Consider the following 21,813-nt stretch of genomic DNA (forward strand, 5'->3'; position numbering starts at 1 on the left):
TTTTGAGTTTCATTAGGTCCAATTTGTTTATTTTTGTTTTTATTTCCATTTCTCTAGGAGGTGGGTCAAAAAGGATCTTGCTGTGATTTATGTCATAGAGTGTTCTGCCTATGTTTTCCTCTAAGAGTTTGATAGTGTCTGGCCTTACATATGGGTCTTTAATCCATTTTGATTTCATTTTTGTGTATGGTGCTAGGGAGTGTTCTACTTTCATTCTTTTACATGTAGCTGTCCAGTTTTCCAAGCACCACTTATTGAAGAGGCTGTCTTTTTTCCATTGTATGTTCTTGCCTACTTTATCAAAGATAAGTGATCATATGTGCGTGGGTTTATCTTTGGGCTTTCTAACCTGTTCCATTGATCTATATTTCAGTTTTTGTGCCAGTACCATGCTGTCTTGATTACTGTAGCTTTGTAGTATAGTCTAAAGTCAGGGAGCCTGATTCCTCCAGCTCTGTTTTTCTTTCTTAAGATTGCTTTGGCTAGTCAGAAGTCTGGCTTTTGTGTTTCCATACAAATTGTGAAATTTTTTGTTCGAGTTCTGTGAAAAATGCCATTGGTAGTTTGATAGAGATTGCATTGAATCTGTAGATTGCTTTGGGTAGTATAGTCATTTTCACAATATTGATTCTTCCAATCCAAGAATGTGGTATATCTCTCCATCTGTTTGTATCATCTTTAATTTCTTTCATCAGTGTCTTATAGTTTTCTGCATACAGGTCTTTTGTCTCCTTAGGTAGGTTTATTCCTAAGTATTTTATTCTTTTTGTTGCAGTGGTAAATGGGAGTGTTTCCTTAATTTCTCCTTCAGATTTTTCATCATTAGTGTATAGGAATGCAAGAGATTTCTGTGCATTAATTTTGTATCCTGCTACTTTACCAAATTCATTGATTAGTCCTAGTAGTTTTCTGGTAGCATATTTAGGATTCTCTATGTATAGTATCAAGTCATCTGCAAACAGTGACAGTTTTACTTCTTTTTCTGATTTGGATTCCTTTTATTTCTTTTTCTTCTCTGATTGCTGTGGCTAAAACTTCCAAAACTATTTTGAATAATAGTGGTGGGAGTGGGCAAGCTTGTCTTGTTCCGGATCTTAGTGGAAATTGTTTCACCTCTTCACCATTGAGAACAATGCTGGCTGTGGATTTGTCATATATGGCCTTTATTATGTTGAGGTAAGTTCCCTGCATGCTTACTTTCTGGACGGTTTTTATCATAAGTGGGTGTTGAATTTTGTCAAAAGCTTTTTCTGCATCTATTGAGATGATCATATGGTTTTTATCCTTCAGTATGTTAATATGGTGTATCACATTGAGTGATTTGCATATATTGAAAAATCCTTGCATTCCTGGGATAAAGCCCACTTGATCATGGTGTATGATCCCTTTAAAGTGCTGTTGGATTCTGTTTGCTAGTATTTTGTTGAGGATTTTTGCATCTATGTTCATCAGTGATATTGGCCTGTAGTTTTCTTGTTTTTTGACGTCTTTGTCTGGTTTTAGTATCAGACTGATGTTGGCCTTGTAGAATGAGTTTGGAAGTGTTCCTCCCTCCGCCATATTTTGGAAGAGTTTGAGAAGGAAAGGTGTTAGCTCTTCTCTAAATATTTAATAGTATTCGCCTCTGAAGCCTTCCGGTCCTGGGATTTTGTAACAAACAACAAGGAAGATTTTTAATCACAGTTTCCGTTTCAGTGCTTGTAATTGGTCTCTTTTTAGTTTCTATTTCTTCCTGGTTCAGTCTTGGAAGGTTGTGCTTTTCTAAGAATTTGTCCATTTCTTCCAGGTTGTCCATTTTATTGGCATATAGTTGCTTGTAGTAATCTCTCATGATCCTTTGTATTTCTGCAGTGTCACTCTTTACTTCTCCTTTTTCATTTTAAATTCCATTTATTTGAGTCTTCTCCCTTTTTTTCTTGATGAATCTGGCTAATGGTTTATCCATTTTGTTTATCTTCTCAAAAACCAGCTTTTAGTTTTATTGATCTTTGCTATCGTTTCCTTCATTTCTTTTTCATTTATTTCTGATCTGATCTTTATGATTTATTTTCTTCTGCTAACTTTGGGGTTTTTTTGTTCTTCTTTCTCTAATTGCTTTAGGTTTAAGGTTAGGTTGTTTATTTGAGAGTTTTCTTGTTTCTTGAGGTAGCATTGTATTGCTATAAACTTCCCTCTTAGAACTGATTTTGCTGCATCCTACAGGTTTTGGGCCATTGTGTTTTCATTGTCATTTGTTTCTAGGTATTTTTTTATTTCCTCTTTGATTTCTTCAGTGATCTCTTGGTTATTTAGTAGCATATTGTTTAGCCCCCATGTGTTTGTATTTTTTACAGATATTTTCCTGTACTTGATACCTAGTCTCATAGCGTTGTAGTTGTAAAAGATACATGATATGATTTCAATTTTCTTAAATTTACCAAGGCTTGATTTGTGACCCAAGATATGATCTATCCTGGAGAATGTTCCATGAGCACTTGAGAAGAAAGTGCATTCTGTTGTTTTTGGATGGAATGTCCTATAAATATCAATTAAGTCCACCATGTTTAATGTGTCATTTAAAGCTTGTGTTTCCTTAATTATTTTCATTTTGGATGTTCTGTTCATTGGTGAAAGTGGGGTGTTAAAGTCCCCTACTATGATTGTGTTACTGTCGATTTCCCGTTTTATGGCTGTTAGCATTTGCCTTATGTATTGAGGTGCTCCTATGTTGGGTGCATAAATATTTACAATTGATATATCTTCTTCTTGGATTGATCCCTTGATCATTATCTAGTGTCCTTCTTTGTCTCTTGTAATAGTCTTTATTTTAAAGTCTATTTTGTGTGACATGAGAATTGCTACTCCAGCTTTCTTTGATTTCTATTTCCATGGAATATCCTTTTCTATCAGTCTGTATGTGTCCCTAGGTCTGAGGTGGGTCTCTTGTAGACAGCACATATACAGGTCTTGTTTTTGTATCCATTTAGCCAGTCTATGTCTTTTGGTTGGAGCATTTAATCCATTTACATTTAAGGTAATTATAGATATGTATATTCTTATTACCATTTTCTTAATTGTTTTTGGCTTGTTTTTGTAGGTCTTTTCCTTCTTTTGTGCTTCTTGCCTAGAGAAGTTCCTTTAGCATTTGTTGTAAAGCTGGTTTTGTGGTACTGAATTCTCTTAACTTTTGCTTGTTTGTTAAGGTTTTTATTTCTTTGTCGAATCTGAATGAGATCCGTGCTAGGTAGAGTAATCTTTATTGTAGTTTTTTCCCTTTCATCACTTTAAATATGTCCTGCCACACCCTTCTGGTTTGCAGAATCTCTGCTGAAAGATCAGCTGTTAACCTTATGGGGATTCCCTTGTAGGTTATTTGCTGCTTTTCCCTTGCTGCTTTTAATATTTTTTCTTTGTATTTAATTTTTGATAGTTTGATTAATATGTGTCTTGGCGTGTTTCTCCTTGGATTTATCCTGTATGGGACTCTTTGCCCTTCCTGGACTTGACTGACTATTTCCTTTCCCATATTAGGGAAGTTTTCAACTATAATCTCTTCAAATATTTTCTCAGACCCTTTCTTTTTCTCTTCTTCTTCTGGACCCCTATAATTCGAATGTTGGTGCGTTTAATGTCCCAGAGGACTCTGAGAGTGTCCTCAATTCTTTTCATTCTTTTTTCTTTATTCTGCTCTGGGGTAGTTATTTCCACTATTTTATCTTCCAGGTCACTTATTTGTTCTTCTGCCTCAGTTATTCTGCTATTGATTCCTTCTAGCGAATTTTTAATTTCACTTATTGTGTTGTTCATCATTGTTTGTTTGCTCTTTAGTTCTTCTAGGTCCTTGTTAAACGTTTCTTGTATTTTCTCCATTCTATTTCCAAGATTTTGGATCATCTTTACTATCATTACTGTGAATTCTTTTTTAGGTAGACTGCCTAGTTCCTCTTCATTTGTTTGGTCTGGTGGATTTTCACTTGCTCCTTCATCTGCTGTGTATTTCTTTGTCTTCTAATTTTGCTTAACTTACTGCATTTTGCGTCTCCTTTTCTCAGGCTGCAGGTTCGTATTTCCTGTTGTTTTTGGTGTCTGCCCCCAGTGGGTAAGGTTGGTTCAGTGGCTTGTGTAGGCTTCCTGTTGGAGGGGACTGGCGTCTGTGTTCTTGTGGATGAGGCTGGATCTTGTCTTTCTGGTGGGCAGGACTGTGTCTGGTGGTGTGTTTTGTAGTGTCTGTGAACTTATTATGCTTCTAGGCAGCCTCTCTGCTAATGTGTGGGGTTGTGTTCCTCTCTTGCTAGTTGTAGCTTGCTAGTCTTTGAGTGGAGGTGGATCCTAGCAGTGAGATGGAGATATCTAGGAGAGCTTTCACCATTTGATGTTACATGGGGCCGGGAGGTCTCTGGTGGGCCAATGTCCTGAATTCAGCTCTCCCATCTAAGAGGCTGAGGCTTGACCCCCAGCTGGAGCACCAAGATCCTGTCAACCACATGGGTGCTAGTGTCGGAGGGTCTCCTGCAGAGGGAAGGAGTGGCTGTGGCTCACTGCAGGCACAAGGACACTGGCAGCAGAAGTCTGGGAAGTAATCCTTGGTGTGATCTCTCCTGGAGTCCGCCATTATCCCCACCAAAGAAACTCTGAAAGTCCTCTTTAATGGCATCTGCTTCTTGTCTCCAGCAAAAACTACATGTGTGATTATTTGAGTTGTGAGCTAAACTAAATACTTTTTTCCCCCAAGGGAAACCATTTTTACTGAAAAAAAATCTTGTAAAGAAATCATGGTAATTCAGACCTGGGTGTTTTGCAAACACTTTACAGAGAAGGCAAAGTGAGCCACTCACTTTAAGGAAAACAACTTTTTCTGATCATTGCTATTAGCAAAATGAATGCTCTGGGGCAAAAATTAGAATTTTAGAAATTGTCAACTGATGGCTCCTCAACACTGAAAGAATTTTCCATGAAATAAATGGTAATATTAATAAATGTGATATCAACTTTCAGAAGATCTGTATAACTATTGAAGCAATATTTTCCAAAGTAACAAAGGACAAAATTATACTTGTGTAATAGGTCCATTTACAGTGCAACATAGACATTGATTTCAGTAGAGTATGACAAGTTCATTGGTATGGTTTCATATTTCACTTATACAGTTTTAGCTTGGATCAGGATGAATATCCACAATGATCTCAGAAGCTAATTAATTGCTAATCCTTTCCTGGATTTCATCCTTTTTTGGATTTCCTTTATATCCTTTGACAAAAACATTTTGTAACAAATTGAATGCAGAAACAGATATAGGAGTCAAGTTATCCTCTATTAAAGCAGACTTTAAAGATAGGTGCAAAAACATAAAACAATATCATTTCTCTGAGTAATTTATTGTTGTTTTAGAGAACATCATTTTTTTAATGTGTTGATTGTGTTAGTGATAGGGATAGAGTAGGATAAATTAAATAGTCAGTTTAGAAATCCCACTAGGGGATTAAGGACAGAAGGGAATTTTAAGGGAGTTTGGGAGACTGTTGTAAGCTAATGACCACTTGAGAAAAGAATCTAGTAATGTAACAACAATCTACACTACCTTGAAGAAGACCAGGTGCATCCAAGCTCCATATACACTCAAGTCACAAGTCCTGATAATTAAAACACAAGACAATACATATGGGGTCTGAATCTTGTTACATGAATTCAAAGAGTTATTAGTCCTGGAAAAGTAGCATTTCTGATGTAGACAAGATAAAAATACAGGTGAAAGGGGAAAGAAACTAGGTGAAAGGGGACATTATACCAAAATCTGAGATAAATTACAATATTTTGGTATACATTACCACCCTTTTGCTAATATACGTATGATTTAAATAGCACCATGACAGTCCCCATTAAACCATATAGGGCCAAAGGAGAGACTAATGATGTAAGCCTTGACGTCTGCCCAAGAATGAGGAAGAAGGTGGTCTTCTCCCCTCCCCGCTTTTTCTTTGATGATAAAAATGTAGCCCTCTTTGTTCTCCAGGCTGCTGCGCTCCCTTGCCAGCCCGCTTGTATCTCTCACAAGCATCCTATGCTAATAAACTCACCCTTTGCCTGCTGCTTTCCCTCTCACTGAGTTCTTTCAGTAACCAGACAAAAGAACCCGAGCTTCAGTAAATCCTGACATGAGGTGAGCGGTTTTAATCAAAAGACAGTGGGTTCAAGTCCCCTTCTAGTCAGGGATCATGGGTTCAAGTCCTAATTTGAGGTGCGGGTGGGTTAAGTTCCTGCCTGTGGGTCCGAGTCACAATCTGAGTTTTGGCTGGGTTTGAGTCCCACACGAGAAGGAGTGCAGTTTCATTAGTATGTAATGGGTTTATTTTTGGTATTCTAAAACTGATTCATAGATCAGTTTTTAAATCATAAATTTAAAAAGTTTCTCACGGGGGCTTCCCTGGTGGCGCAGTGGTTGAGAATCTGCCTGCTAATGCAGGGGACACGGGTTCGAGCCCTGGTCTGGGAAGATCCCACATGCCGCAGAGCAACTAGGCCCGTGAGCCACAAGTACTGAGCCTGCGAGTCTGGAGCCTGTGCTCCGCAATGAAAGGCCACGATAGTGAGACCCGCGCACCGCGATGAAGAGTGGCCCCCACTTGCCGCAGCTAGAGGAAGCCCTCGCACAGAAACGAAGACCCAACACAGCCAAAAATAAATAAATAAATAATAATTAAAATGCATCTTCTCATTAAACAATTTACAAACATTTAAAAAAAAAAGTTTCTCACGTTTATTTATTAATACAATACAAATCATATATATATATATCTCACATTAAAAATCACATCTTTGGGATCATTTTTTTCTCTTTAAGAATATAAAAAGGTTCTGAGATGAACCTTTCAAAACTTTCAAAACTCTAATTTAAAGGAATATTAACTGAGAGAATTTTATACATAAAAGATTAAAACAACAATAAAAATGACATAATCAAAGTATGCAGAGACATTTTTTCATATCTCTATTAATTATATATATAACGTCTTGGTCAAAAAGCTGTTATATCATTACTAAATGATTCATAATGAATATAGAATAATTATAAAATGAAGCTATAAGAGTAAACACATACATACCTGAAATGCTCTTGAAAATGATATAATTTGTGAAAGTACTATTCAGTTATACCTCACATACATATTTACTCTAAAATTCATAAACTACAAAATTACTTTAAGATCACTTTTATTTGACATTTGACTGGCATAGCCTGTTTTTTTTTAAAAAAGAATAAGGGTAAAAATGTAAAGTCAAAAGTAGTTTTCTTGTAGTTTCCATTATAGATGGCTAAAATATACCTATAGTATAATAATATGTATATAAAAATATTATGCATTTAGATTATTTTGAATGTAGAAATAGTTAGCTTTTACCAAACACTGAGTAGCTATTAGAGCCACAAACAAGGTATCAAGTTTGAAGAAAGATCAATCACCATTTGGGTATGGTTTGACCTTCAATATATTGCTCCTTTTCAGACTCATCACACTACCCATTGCTGCTCTCAGTGCAATAGTGTGTGTAAGTCATGTTTGCTATAGAATGGCGCCATTCCTCTATATTCCCTCCAAAATTCCAGATCATTGTAGAGGATCCAGTTTTCAGACACTGCTGCAGCTTCGGCTGATAATACAGATATTTTTTTATCTTTGATAGCACTGCCCCCAAAATATTTTATTCAAAAAGCTAAATTTACCTGTTGTTCACTTTTTATCGTAGATCTTTCTACCAGCAAGAGACACAGGCATAGGTCTGATAATGACTGTGTACTAAGGGAAAAGACAATCTGAATACTAGGTACTGAGCATCTTAGAATCATTCATTTGACACCTGCCCCTTTGAAACCCTTCCTTGAACCAAGCTTGTGCTTTGTTTGGGCTTTTTTCATATAATGAGTCCTTGCTGGGTGGGTCTTTCAGTTATTCATGTCTAAACAGTGACCCTAGTGAACTAGTGGATATTAAAGTTCTCCAAAATTCTTGTATATACCTAAATTCTTGGTAAGCACTGTTTACACTTAATATTTAAAAGAAATAGAATCCAATTACCTCCAGCCACTAGGAATAAGTGATTTTGGAACTTGAGTTTTAATGAATACATAAGTGTATTAGGTATTTGTTTTATTAATTTTTTGTGTGTGAAAAATAGCTCTCTGAAGCAGGTATGATTGCCCTTGATAAAACATATTTGCTGTATTTTCTTCACTTTGTTGTTGGTGTTTATGGCTGTTATTTGAATTTTTTTTTATGTTTTGATTTGATGATATCATATAAGATTTTTAGATTGTCTAATAGTTTAGAAGACACACTGATCTCTTGGATCATCTTTTTGAACGTTATTTTACTAAAAAATGGGTACATATCAAGCACTATAAATGACAGCTACTCATAGCAGGATGTTCAAATCTTTTCTCTATTAACTTTTCAAATATATACTTGAAACATAAAATAATGTATGTATCATTAATATAGGTTATGAAGGAAATAATACAATAACTTCTCTGAGTTCACCACGAGAATTAGGAAATCACTAGTACCATGGAGGTTATTACTTCATAAATTATATTAATGCTAGATTTGCTTTGCCAATATTCTGGTTAATGCTTTTGAATTCATCTTCATAAGTTAGATCGTTCTATATAATTTCTTTTCATTGTACTATTCTTTTCAGGTAACAATGATAACGTCTTTTATTTATTTTTTTTTTTTATTATTTTTTTTTTATTTAAAGACTATTCTTTTTTATTTATTTATTTATTTATTTATTTATTTATGACTGTGTTGAGTCTTCGTTTCTGTGCGAGGGCTTTCTCTAGTTGCGGCAAGTGGGGACCACTCTTCATCGCGGTGCGCGGGCCTCTCACCATCGCGGCCTCTCTTGTTGCGGAGCACAGGCTCCAGACGCGCAGGCTCAGCAATTGTGGCTCACGGGCCCAGTTGCTCCGTGGCATGTGGGATCTTCCCAGACCAGGGCTCGAACCCGTGTCCCCTGCATTGGCAGGCAGACCCTCAACCACTGCACCACCAGGGAAGCCCGATAACGTCTTTTAAAAGGATGATTTATGTGAAAGATAAGATGATATAAAATGGGCATCATTTTTCCTTAAGAGTTTGATGAAATCTGGGAAGATATTCACCTTGTCCTGGTTTTTTTCTTTGTGGAAATCTTCCTAAGTAGTTCTTCAGTTTTTTTATAATTGTTCTGTAGCACTTTACTTATTCCTAAATTAGTTTTGTTAAGTTCTTTGGGTACTGTTAATCTCTCTACTATGCAAGAGATGGAAGAAAGGCCCATAAGTGATAAACAGAATAAATACAATTTTTTTAACCACTTTATTGAGATATGATTAATTACGAAAATTTGCACATTTTTAATGTTTACACAGCTTGATGAGTTTGGAGATAAGTATATATCCATAAAACCATTACCACAATCTATACCGTAAACGTATCTATCACCTCTAAAAGTGTCTTCCTGCCCTCTTGATTTATTATTATTTCTTTTTTTAAAAAATCAATGCCCACCAGAGTCTTTGAAAGAATAGTTCTCAATTCTAACTTTCTATCAACACATTATTTTATCAGTATTATAACCTGTAGTTTTGGTGAAATAAAACATATACCTATGAGAGAATAGTTACAGTGAAAAGCAACATATGATTACAGTTTCCTATAAGCGTGATAATAATACTGTAGGCATTTGAAAAAGGGTTATATTACAGAGACAATAAGGTATTTCCATATTTACGTTGTGGGCATTTAGAAATGTGCTGATATGATAGTGATGTTTCCTCAATCTTCATTAAAGACATAGTGTTTCTGAAATGGAACATAAGTATCCTGCTGGTTATGATGGGAAAAAAATCTGTGTTCCACTTCTGGGTACATGCTATTTTTGTGAAGCTGGTCAAGATGTTATCTCACTCTGTAAAATCAGCAAATAAATACTGTAATAATTACTATGTATCTCACTGTTGTATCACAATATCTGACAAATGTGGCATTGATTATGTATCTATTGTATGAACGAATAACTGAATCTCAGGACAACTATTGATACGTTTCACTAAAACATATGGTATACTTATTGATTATATGAAATGTGTTCATGTTTTTCAAGTGCATCATATCAGTGTAAACAAAGTGAGTTTATTACTCAGTCATTGAAATGTGGCACTAGGCCAATACAGTTTTCTCAGCTTTCTTTGGTTTTAAGATTTGGAGTCATATGTCTAGTAAACCAATGGCTAAATGAGGCTAGAATTTGCCTCTCTACTGGTAAACAAGATTTTAATTCAAAGTTTCAGATTGTATTATTCAGGTACATGGGCTTATTAATATACACAAATTATTATATGTGGTCCAAATTTTGAATTTTGGATTTTAGAGATCAAAAAATATTCACTTGAACAAGTTTAGAATTACTTTAGGAAGTTTCAGGATGTCCTCTCTTTAGCATAAAATGAAAGCCATAAGATATAAGAAAAATTGGAATTATCAGTGTGAATAAAGAGCTGTCTTTTCAAAAAAATACTGTTACAGAATCGATCAGCATTCAGAATTGATTTAGTGGGGGTGATTAAGAATTGTCGTTCGTTCTAACTAAATTATATGAGAGTCCATAGAAGCCAATAAAATATCACATTAAGCATGCAGTGATTGTCAAACAAACCCATGACTGTCTATGAACAATGTGACATTTGGAAAATAGATTTCTATAACTGGCCAAACAGTTATTATCCTTTATGGTACTATCATGGTAGTCTTGATGAATCTACCAACTTTTAGCCACATATTCATGTTAAACAAGTAATGTGTGTTGCATGAATACATGAGACAAAGGGGAAGGGGGGATAGGGAAGGAGGGAAAGAGGGAGAAAAAGTAGAACAACAAATAGCATATACAGGCTGTTCCACAATCCTAGTAAAGGAAGGTCCTGTTTAGGTTTAAGACATACAGAACTCAGAAAGATCTCCCAAGGGAAAAGATCAGTATCAGTGCTCCCTATCCCTTACCTAGGCTATTCAAGTTTATTTCTGTGAGGTCCATACTAGTTCAGGGGGAAAAAAAGTTACATACAGATAAAACTAGGAATTATTTTGGGCTTCTGAAATTATAATGAGTACCTCACCATATTCTTCATAAATATTCTAGGACAGTGTTGGCTTTTTGACCTATACACCTTAACATGAGAACCATACTTATAGGACTCAGATGCTTCAAATTGGCCTATAGTATAAAAATAAATTCAGAGTTTACGCATATGTTTACCAAACTTATAAATAATAAGCTTAAACCAGATACCTACACATGGAATTCAGAGGCGGGCCTTTGCATATAGTAGTGCAACAACCAGGCAACAAGAAGCTGACAGTTCAGGGGTTGGTCATTATGTCCACCATTTTAATAAAAGAATGTTGAGTCAATGGCTGTTTTCCACTTAAATTATCTGAATTTCAAATCGAGTTATTTAAAATCATCAATAAAGAATGTATGCCCATATTGTTTGTACACGTTGCCTGGATAAATTACAATGATTATGAAGCAAGTTCTCTAGATTTTAACTAATATTAAAAAAAAAAAACTTTTCAAACGCAGGTATTTATATTTAGTATTTAATCAATTCTAACGCTATCTAAATACAGAAATATTACTTACAAATTCTCACACATATGGCCAACATACTAGCATGGTTTTGATTTTGTTATTTTCAAATTTATACTATAATTGAATGTAAATGAATATTAATTCACTATACGTCTAGCTTCTTAAATTTTCCTAAATGTATCTTAACCATGTTAGAAACTAAAGTTAAAAATAATTAATTTTTTTTTCCATGCAAACTGGAACTATGTAAAATAGTTTATCATTTTAAACTGCTTGTTTCCAGTTTGTTCTTCTTGAGTACTAGTTTTTTGTTTTTTGGGTTTTTTTGGTATATATATATAGCAAATTTCAGATAATATTAGTTAAGCTTAAAATAAATTTTGAATTCATTTTTCATATTCTGTAAAAGGCTTTACAAAATTATTAGGTACTACTGAAAATAGACTGAAATATCAAGGTACCGATGAATATAAATCACACTGATTTCAGTTTTAAAATAACATATTTTGAATTAAATTTTTATTTTTATTTGTATATATATAAACCTCTGTACAAGAAACACACACATATTCAGTCTCACATGCTCTCACGTACAATACATATATATGTACACCTAGATGATTTAACAAAGATATGCTTTACTATTGTTATTCTTCAGCTAAATGAATGAAATTTAGATTTGTTAAACAACATCAACAACAAAATTTTTTTTTAGCAGAACAAGCAGTACATTCAAACTAAGTTCTGCCTGCTAAGAACTGAGTCTTTCACTGCCTCTTCTTAAAATCACAACTGTGTTAAATCTGAGGTAATATTTGATTTTGTTTCTGATTGATTCAAACACTATAGGATCTTATTTTAATCTCAGAGACTCCATTGTATTAGAATTTATTGCTCACATAAAAAAGTACAGGAAATTACTTGAATAAAGATGAGGAATGTAGTATTATAATAATGAATATTATGTGTTTCTAATCCAAAAATTGACAGCTCCTTTTAAATACATTTTGGGGCTCTGTAATTAGCTTAATTCACAAGAAAAGTGGCATACTTGATTTTTTTCTAAGTAAAGCAGTTAATTTAAGTGCATTGAACTTTTAAAAATAGATTAAAATACTTCTTATTCACTTTTCTTAAGACACTTCTTGATTTTTTTTCTTCTCCTGCCCTCCCTTTCCCTTTCCTCCCCTAACTTCTCTTCCCTTCCTGTCTTCTCCTTTCCTCTTCTCTCTTACTTCTCCCTAGTTAGATATCAGCAGGAGACTTTTTATGTGTTTCTATAGTTAAAATGTTTGCGAGCAATTCTAAGCTGTTACTGAGTGTTAATTTATACGATTGAATAGCTTCCAAATAGCCCAGCAGACATGACTGAATTTATTTCACTGTTGGGAGAAACTACATTTTTTTGTCCTAAGACTACAAATAGGAATATAATGGCGAATAATTAAGTGCAGAACATGGTCTATAGTTAGTAAATCAATTTATGGACTGCTTCTTGATCCCTAAATTGAATATGCCACATAAATATAAAATGTTTCTCTTAAAGGCTTAAAATCAAAGGTTAAAAAAGATAGTCATAATTTAAAGTAAAAAGTAGGAGGCATGTCAGCACTGCTCAAATCACTCAAATATATTTTAGTACTGTTTTTTTCAAATTCATGACAGACAGAATATTATTAAAAATATCTTCAAATCCTGCCCTACTTTCTGGGACCAACTAGCTTTTAAAAATCAATGCTAGGCTATCTTTTCTGGAGAAAATACATGTAATCTCCTCATTCTGAATAATTCTCTCTCTCTTCCTTCCCTTGGGTTTGCAGGAGGGGTCAAATCAGTTTATTGATTCACAAAGTTTCTTCTAATAAACCAACTGTTCCCAGTATCGTTGGTGTGAAAAATACACTTCGTTATCGCTTAGTACTTGTTTCCTTTCTTCTATGGAGGCCCCCTCCCTTTGTCCACACCCTTTCCCCCCATCCTCCCCAAGGGTAGTGATTAATTTTCATTAGGTAAAAATAATCATGGTCATTCCTTTCTGGGTGCTAGTAGTTCATTTAAGAGTGGACATATAATAATGCCATTCTGGCCAAAGGACACAAGGTGGAATCTGCAGGGGGATCTCTGGGGAAAATTTCTACCTTCACACAAAAGTCAAAATGCTGAGGAAGGCAGAGTAGAGGATGAAAAAATCCTGTGTAGTGGATGGATGTCTTTTTTTATGTCTCTGAATTAACCTACCTTTAAATAGTCATACCTTCAGATTTTGAAGTAGACTAATGAATGTCTTACTGTTCAAACCATTTGGAGTTGGGATATTAATACGAACATCCATCAATATCCTAAATTGATAGCATTAATCAGGAATTGTTGTGTACATTTGGGTCCAAGTAAGATCATGTTGCTAAAATGTAATAATTATAAACTAGTTCATCCTCTTTTAAAATTATATTAAATTTTATGTTAAATTAAGTTGAAACATAATGTAATGTTATTTTTACATTTTTAAACTGTGTTTACTCCAAAAGCAAATGTATTCTAATAAAAGTAATTACTCTGGGAATTTTTCTTATATAAAGCTTATGTGTTTTCTGTGATAACCCTTGATTATGAAGTGCATTTCAGTCCTCAAGTTTGCTTTGTTTTGCCATTAATTTGATTAAAATAATAAAGTAAAAAAAAAAAATTATCCAATAATTAAAACGAACCAAACGAATTACAAAACATTTTTATGAGATCAAAATTATCTAAAACATCAATGGCTCCATGAGGATTGCAAATAATGTAAAATATAATTTCTGGAAGCATCAGAAATAAAATCCAAACATGTCAGGCAAGATTTCTACACACCCAGTGCCTGTACAACTTACTATCTGACACTGATGGTTTATAACACGGATTACCTGCAGGAAACCTGCCATATCATTTGGGAGTAAAGTGTAGCTTAGTAACCTTTTTTATTGTTCAGTTGTTTCAGTTGTACTTCTCTGATTAGGGACCATCAAATTGCTCCTAGGTTTTAGATCAAAAAAACTCTTTGGGTGGTTATCCTAAAGGTAAAGAGGTAAAAGAATATTTCTTCTCTAAATATTTTGTAGAAATATTTCTACATTCCACTTGACTTCAGATGAAAGAAAAACTGGCCTATAAAAATTGCTTTTTAATATTACAGAATGAAATGCCACTTAAAAGGCTACATTTCCAAAGACAGCCTCTGAAAATGACCCCTATGTCCTGTGTGCTAAAAGAAATCACCCTCTTTTCTGCAATGAAGAATTTTATTAATTCCCAAAGTTTCATGATCTTTATTTTCATCATATTCTCCACTGTATTCGTGGCTTTATTCTTAAAAATAAGGACAGTGCTCTGAAACTGATAGCTGACATTTACTTGAATGAAAAGATGCATCATTTAGTGTGAACTTTCATTTTGATCTTTCCATACCCTGATTCCCTTCCAAACATTTTTTTTTCCTTTTTCATAGACTTGAAACCAGTATTTCCTGAACAAGCTCATTTCTTAAGTGACTCATCTAAGAAATAAAATTTATTTATGCCCTAGGTGTCCAGAATATAAACATTGTAATATTAACTTTTTTTTTCTAACAGCAGAGTGATTATAAGTAAAGATCTAGAGCATACACTTAGACTCTGTGACATTCTGCACTTATGAGATATAGTTTAATGTGGATGAAATTTGCAAAGCCTGAAGGTTAAATTGACATTTAGATGCCAGATACAGTCTATGCATGCTATATTCACACAATAAAAAGATGAAGTAAATACTGGTTTTAAAAGAGAATGGTCAAGTTCTATAGTTTCTTCCACTCTACTTTAATATGTATAATAGCCTTCAGTTTTTCCATTTAGACATAAAGTCAATGAATATATGACTACAACTAATATAATAATTTTCCACAGCACAAATCTATAATTCAACAACTGGCTCATCTATTTGGAAGAATAACTGGCAAACTCTGAAGCCCTGGACAGAATGTCTGTGACTTTAATTAGGCACCTGATTTAAGGAATTTAATGGGGTTGACAATATATTTTGGGCCCAATAAGTTTGAAATGTAGATACGTACCTTTTTTTAAGGCTCCACTTTTGATATACAAAATTGCAAATCATTATTACATAATTTCTTATTTTTGTGACGAAAGATAGATACATCAAAAACAAAGAGAGGATGTTGAGGAATACTTTTATACTATATCTTATATTGTTATTGCATTTCTGCTTGTTTTTACTATGACAACTATTTTCAATTTATTTATTTTCACACATATCTTTATATATACTATTCACTGAATGAAGACATTCAATAGAGTTAAGATGAAATTGAAAAAGTTATTTATGTTTATAATAGTTAAACACAGAGAAGGAAATGTTATAAATATGTATACAATATTACCTTGCATATAATGATAGACACAGAGAAGATAGTATCTTAACCTATACTTCAACGTAGACTTAATTATCATCATAGTCATTATCATACTACATACTTTTCATTGTGTAAAATAAGCTTTCACAACTTAAATTACTAAAATAACTCAGATTAGTTCTGTTCTCTGACAAGTGCTGAAATATTTCAGCATAAATCACCGTAGAGTTCTGGAGGCTCTTCCTCTGTTCTGGGGGCCCAACTTGAAGTTCCTCATAAGCTAGTGGATTCATTCATTGTAAGATATACACATACAGCTCATTAAATTCTAGAAGTTTGGTGAAAATCATGATGAAGTATCTGTTTTCCTAATCCTCTTAAATAAACAAACTCCCTCAGTCCCTCAATCACATCCTCTCCAATTATACTGCTTATATTTCCAATACTCTCACTCTCAGGAATTCTCATAATATTCATTAGTTTGTAAAATTTTGCCCATTTTGGCCTATGAGGGCAGGAACATTGTCCTGTATTATTCATTATTGTGTCCATTATTCACTTTTAAAAGCTTCACGTATCATAGGTTTAAATGGGGAATGGTAATGGCGTTCCATAATACTAGGCATAAGCTTTTGAAAAGATGTGTATTCATAATCTTCAATTATTCATAATCTCCAATAATCTCCAAAATACGTGTTCTATGTTTTATAATTATTCAAATTTTATAGGTTTTATGGTTTACTTAAAACTTGCTTTAATTGCATTCATTTAAATTACATGATTATACTTTGCAAATGTTTAATTAAATAATTTTAAGTAAATGTTTCAAGATGTTGATTATTATGGGGTGCCTTTTAACATTTTTATTCTCATCCCTGTCCCTTTAAATGTATTTCGTACATGTTAGGATGTTTAACTGATATATTTTAGGGATATTAAAGTAGTAATATACACTGGAATGTGTAAAAAAAATGGTTGTTAGGTACCCTATGACCCCAAATTATATTTAAAGAAAAACTAACAACCAGAAAGTGTGGCATCCCTAACCACTCCTCTTGTGGTGTTAGAAAAACAGAATACTTAGTTGAGATATTTTTTAAATAAGGAGGACAATATGCCTTCAACGTACGTTTTGCTCAGTGGAGTGAGTGGTTCAAGTAAATTCTTATATGAACACATGAAACAATTCAAAATTTTCCACTGTTTTGAAATGATGATTTCCACATTACATTGAATGAATGTCAGAATCTTCCAAGTTTCTTCTGAGTTAGTGAGTGGGTTTTATTCAGCCATTTTTTAAAATGTTAAGTAAGTCTCTGGTTGTTAAGTAAAAACCTCTGTGCCCTAATACAGTGAGCTTAGAAGGAAAGAACGAACATTATAGACATGTATTGAACAAATTCCTACAAGGTATTCATATTTTCCTACAACAATCCCATTTTTTAAATATACTAAACCAAAAGTCTATGTTTTCTACATTAATTATGGCTCATGATAGTGTTTTGAAAAACAAAACACTTCTTAAATTGAATCCTGATTAAGACAAGTATTCATCATACAACATTTATTTAATGATTTTTATAAAATGGAAGAAGTCTATTTCTTACAGGTTATAATGATGACCTTGAGATCCATAAGTAAAGTTTTAAAGCAAAACTGTATTTTAAGAAAATATTAAATTGATTTCACAGTCACAGAAAACTATCTGAAGTAATATATCAAGAAACATGATAAATAGCAATATTACATTGAGGAAGTTGTCTTATGGTCTGTCACAGAGGTCATTCTTTGCCTCCATCTGATTTAATATACTGTTTAGCATTTTAATTAAGAATTTTAGAAGAGCAAGTAAATGGAATATTAATAAGGTTCTCATATGATACAAAATAGAGAGGTGTTACAAACTACGTCAAAAACAGAGAAATAATACAAATAGACATAATGAGGTTAGTAGTGGGGATAGTATTGAATAAAATGAAATGTATTTGTAAAAAAGATGAGTTAATGTGCATTTCACAATTCAGGCATGTAAGTATAAAAAATGTGTAGATGAAGAAGATGAACAAAGGGAAAAAGTTGTGCATGTGGAATGCTTGAATATATTGTAATGTTCATTATACAAATATGTTACCTGGGTTCAAATATAGAAATTATGGTCTAAACTAATGATTGCAATACTAAGTCCAACCTAACATTTGCAAGAGTATAAGATCCATATATATATATGCATTTGATTAAATAATTAAAATATCTAAACAAGCTAAAGCCATTAATAAATAATGTTCAATTCTTCTACCTTGAAAACATATCTTTACAGTCACTGAAAGGTCAGGTGTGAGTTTCCAATCCTCACTTTTAAGAATTCTGTCCTGGAACATGATGATATGAGGAGAGCCAGCACCCTGAGCCTCAGTGCCTCTGGGTCTGTACCATATATGACAAGGGGCTTTGCACTTGCCTTTGTGGACATCCGCACCTCACGTTTTAGCACTTTCCGAAGGAGCAGCTGCATAACTTTCTCTCAGGCCTAGGGATTAACTCACCAGTACCATGGTCTGCCCTCAGGGCAACACATTTTGGGACAAAGCCAATGCCAGGCCTAGACATCAGCTCAGTTTTGTGGAGAAGTCCAAAGTCCTGGGAGCCTGGACTGTAGTCTACAGAAGTGACATGAGATCAGGTGTACAAGAACCCTATTCTATAAACGCCTGAACCAGTGGTACAAGATACAGTTAGAAAAAGGCCAGAATATATATTCCATATCAGAGCCAAGCAAATTATCTCTCTTCTCAGCATTTGAAAATTGTACTGTGTGATACAATAACATATAGAAGACACCATTATTGCAACATTCAACTACTCAGCTGACCGAAGGCAGGGTATTAGGAATTATAGAGTGGCTGATTTTGTAGAAACCTCTACCTACAGAGCAATGGCAGGAACATATACAGTTGACCCTTGAACAGCACAGGTTTGAGCTGCATGGAGTCACTTATATGTGGATTTTTTTCAATATATATGTACTACAGTACTACATGACCCCGGGCTGGTTGAACCTGCAGATGCCAAACCACAGATACAGAGGGCCTACTGTAAAGTTATACCCAGATTTTCAACTTCGCCGGGGTTAGGACCCTTAACCCCCACATTGTTCAAGGGTCAACTGTACCTTTAATAGATTACAACTGAGAAAGCTGAAAATTCGTACTTTTAATTTAAAATCTCATGGTCACAAAGTGTCTTAATTTGGCTTTCCTGGAAACAGAGGCTGATACAGGGTTTTAGTTGCACATGGTTTTTTGAAGGAATTCTCTCTTCATTTCAGGAGAAAGTGAGTGAAATAAGCAGAATAGGGTAAAAGTTGGATGAGATCATAGCAGGGGAGTAGCTTCAGTCTGATTTCATGAGATGTCCCAGAGCATGAAGAGTCCAACAAATAGGCCTCAGTTTGAGGAAAGAGGAAGGCATTAAGCATCCTTGTCAGCCAATCATTGACTGTAGGTTGCCCCCTGCAGCGAGCATAACCTATTTTATTTGGACAACAGTAAACCTTTGAAAGGGAGGAAGCTATGAACCAGTAAGAGACAACCCTTAAGGCAGCTAGGATACACTGTCCTAATAAAAGGGATCTAAATGCGACATCATTAGTCTCCACCATGGTCAAGGCATTGTACTGTTCAAATCTGCTTCCTTCTCATGTTTAGTTCGTTTCATCCAGGCCAAAGGTTGGCCACAACTTAAGAGAAGTTTTACAATAGAAAAGTTATTGCAATGAACTGCAGCACATGCTGCTGCAGTTGGTCTAAGGCTGTAATTGATGTGTATCATCTAGTTTTTCTGCTACCCAATCAAGACCCCTCTTACATTTAACTAGTACTTCTACTGGTCTTTGTGGTTGCATGGTGGAAATTCTGATCCCTAAGAATTCTGAGCCTTGGTTACTGTGTATTTATCAGGTGTGTCTATTTACTGACCCATTTACAATTAAAGTTAAGCACAGAAGTACCAAGAAATACCCACAGGATCTCCTGACTGCCGTGTACCTTTTGCCCTGCCCTTGTTATGGAACAGCAACCCTCATGATGGTCGCAGTTAATTACCTTTGGTAGTATAGTAGCTTCCTTCTGAACCAGTTGATCAACTGCTGTAAAGAGCCCAAAGACACCAGGCAGCAGTTATAGCTTTAAGTCTAGTGAAAATCTTAGTGTATTTCCTTGTGGAAGTGACCTACTCTACACTCAAGGGTCTAGAGGAGACAGGAAGCACAAATTAGTCACTGGAATGCTGGCGAGTGGAACCACTGCTACTTCCATTCTTTCATTTCCAGACCCATGTACTCCATCTATTGGAAACAATGCACTGTATCACAGCCATGGCTTTAATGATTATTCCACACTCTGAATGACAGCATCGCATCCTTTCAGAGACTCATCTTCAAGTTGGCATTTCACCTGTTTCTTCAAGAGGCTGTGAACCTGCTTAATCAGACAAACAGCTTCAGGACAGTGAAGTTTGTGGCTGATGCATGGTCATGTACACGCTGCTGCAGTACTTTTGCTGTTAAGAATCCTTAGTTTGAGGATATGTTATAGGAGAACCCACATTAGTATGTATTTAAGTAGTGGAGCTGGCTGAGCCACAGCACAAATGGAAAGCAAAACTATTTCTAGAATGAGTGACAATTCAGGATAAGTCATTGCCCTTTCCAGATTCTAAGGCGTTCATTGTAACCAAATTGCCACCAAATTACTGGTCCTCCTACTTGAGGGACTGTGCTGTACTGTGGACTCAGCATTGTTCTCTGGCACTGACAGGTCAGATACTCAGCACCAGCAAGAACGACATCACACTGGTTTAAGATCGCGAGCTGCTGGACCTCCATCTATACTACCATGGCTGTTCCATTCATAATCTATGGCACAAGCACTGGGATGCCCAGTGATGAAGACTGGATGACATTTAATGACACTTAATTTAATAAGGTGTCTTGTGCACGTGGTGGTTTAATGCCTCTTCCGCAGGTGATGCTCTCTGAAGGGCATTGACTCTTGATGCAAATATTCACACAGTATATTTTGTGTCTTATAGGTCCATCCACATGCCTCTTGTATATACTTTCCTCAGGACAATTCTCTTTCTATACAAAGTGGATGATCAGTAACACTGCCCAAACTCTGCCTACTGAGAATACACCCTTCACCACTGTCTTTCAGGGCCAAGCTTGCTTAGGACTATAGAACATAAGCAGACCATGACATGCACACCCATACTAAGCTAATTTATCCTTGCATTAACCTTAGGCTTTTCCGTTCTCCATCAGCTAGGTATAGGAAATCCCAATAAGGTCATAGATGTCATTTGACAAAAAATTATCAGTACAATAGTGGAAAATAACATGGGAGTTTGATCATCTTTTGTGCAGTTTACATGTGCCCTCTGGACCCCTTGAACCCAGTTCTAGATTGACCACTTCTAGTCTATAGCCTTCTGGGATCACCTGAACTTAAACTTAGTGGTCAATCCTGACTGCTTGGTATATTGATGTAAAGTTTCTTGCAAGGAGATACTTTTCAAATGGTGCATAATTATCTTCTGGAGACAGCAGGTCCTTGTGCCAGGACTCTAAGGATCAGTGTGTGAATCTCTTATTAGGCCTTGTCATTGGTTTCACCAGCCTCACTTCTTACCACATATACCTCTCATACCTTGGGATCAGTTTATTCACATGGCCTGAGCGGCAAGGCTGCTTGTACTGTAGTGTCGACTTGCAGCAGAGACCTTTCATGCTCAGAACCATATTCAAAATAAGCAACCCTTCA

At 35.0% G+C, this 21,813-nt stretch overlaps 1 pseudogene; it reads right to left on the minus strand.

Moving 5' to 3' along the window:
* Positions 1–20,876, minus strand: part of LOC118892025 — a 34,847-nt pseudogene extending 13,971 nt beyond the window's left edge.
* Between the last annotated feature and the right edge of the window lie 937 nt (positions 20,877–21,813).

Source organism: Balaenoptera musculus, chromosome 3 (assembly GCF_009873245.2).
Source record: "Balaenoptera musculus isolate JJ_BM4_2016_0621 chromosome 3, mBalMus1.pri.v3, whole genome shotgun sequence".
In the NCBI taxonomy this organism is placed as follows: Eukaryota; Metazoa; Chordata; class Mammalia; order Artiodactyla; family Balaenopteridae; genus Balaenoptera; species Balaenoptera musculus.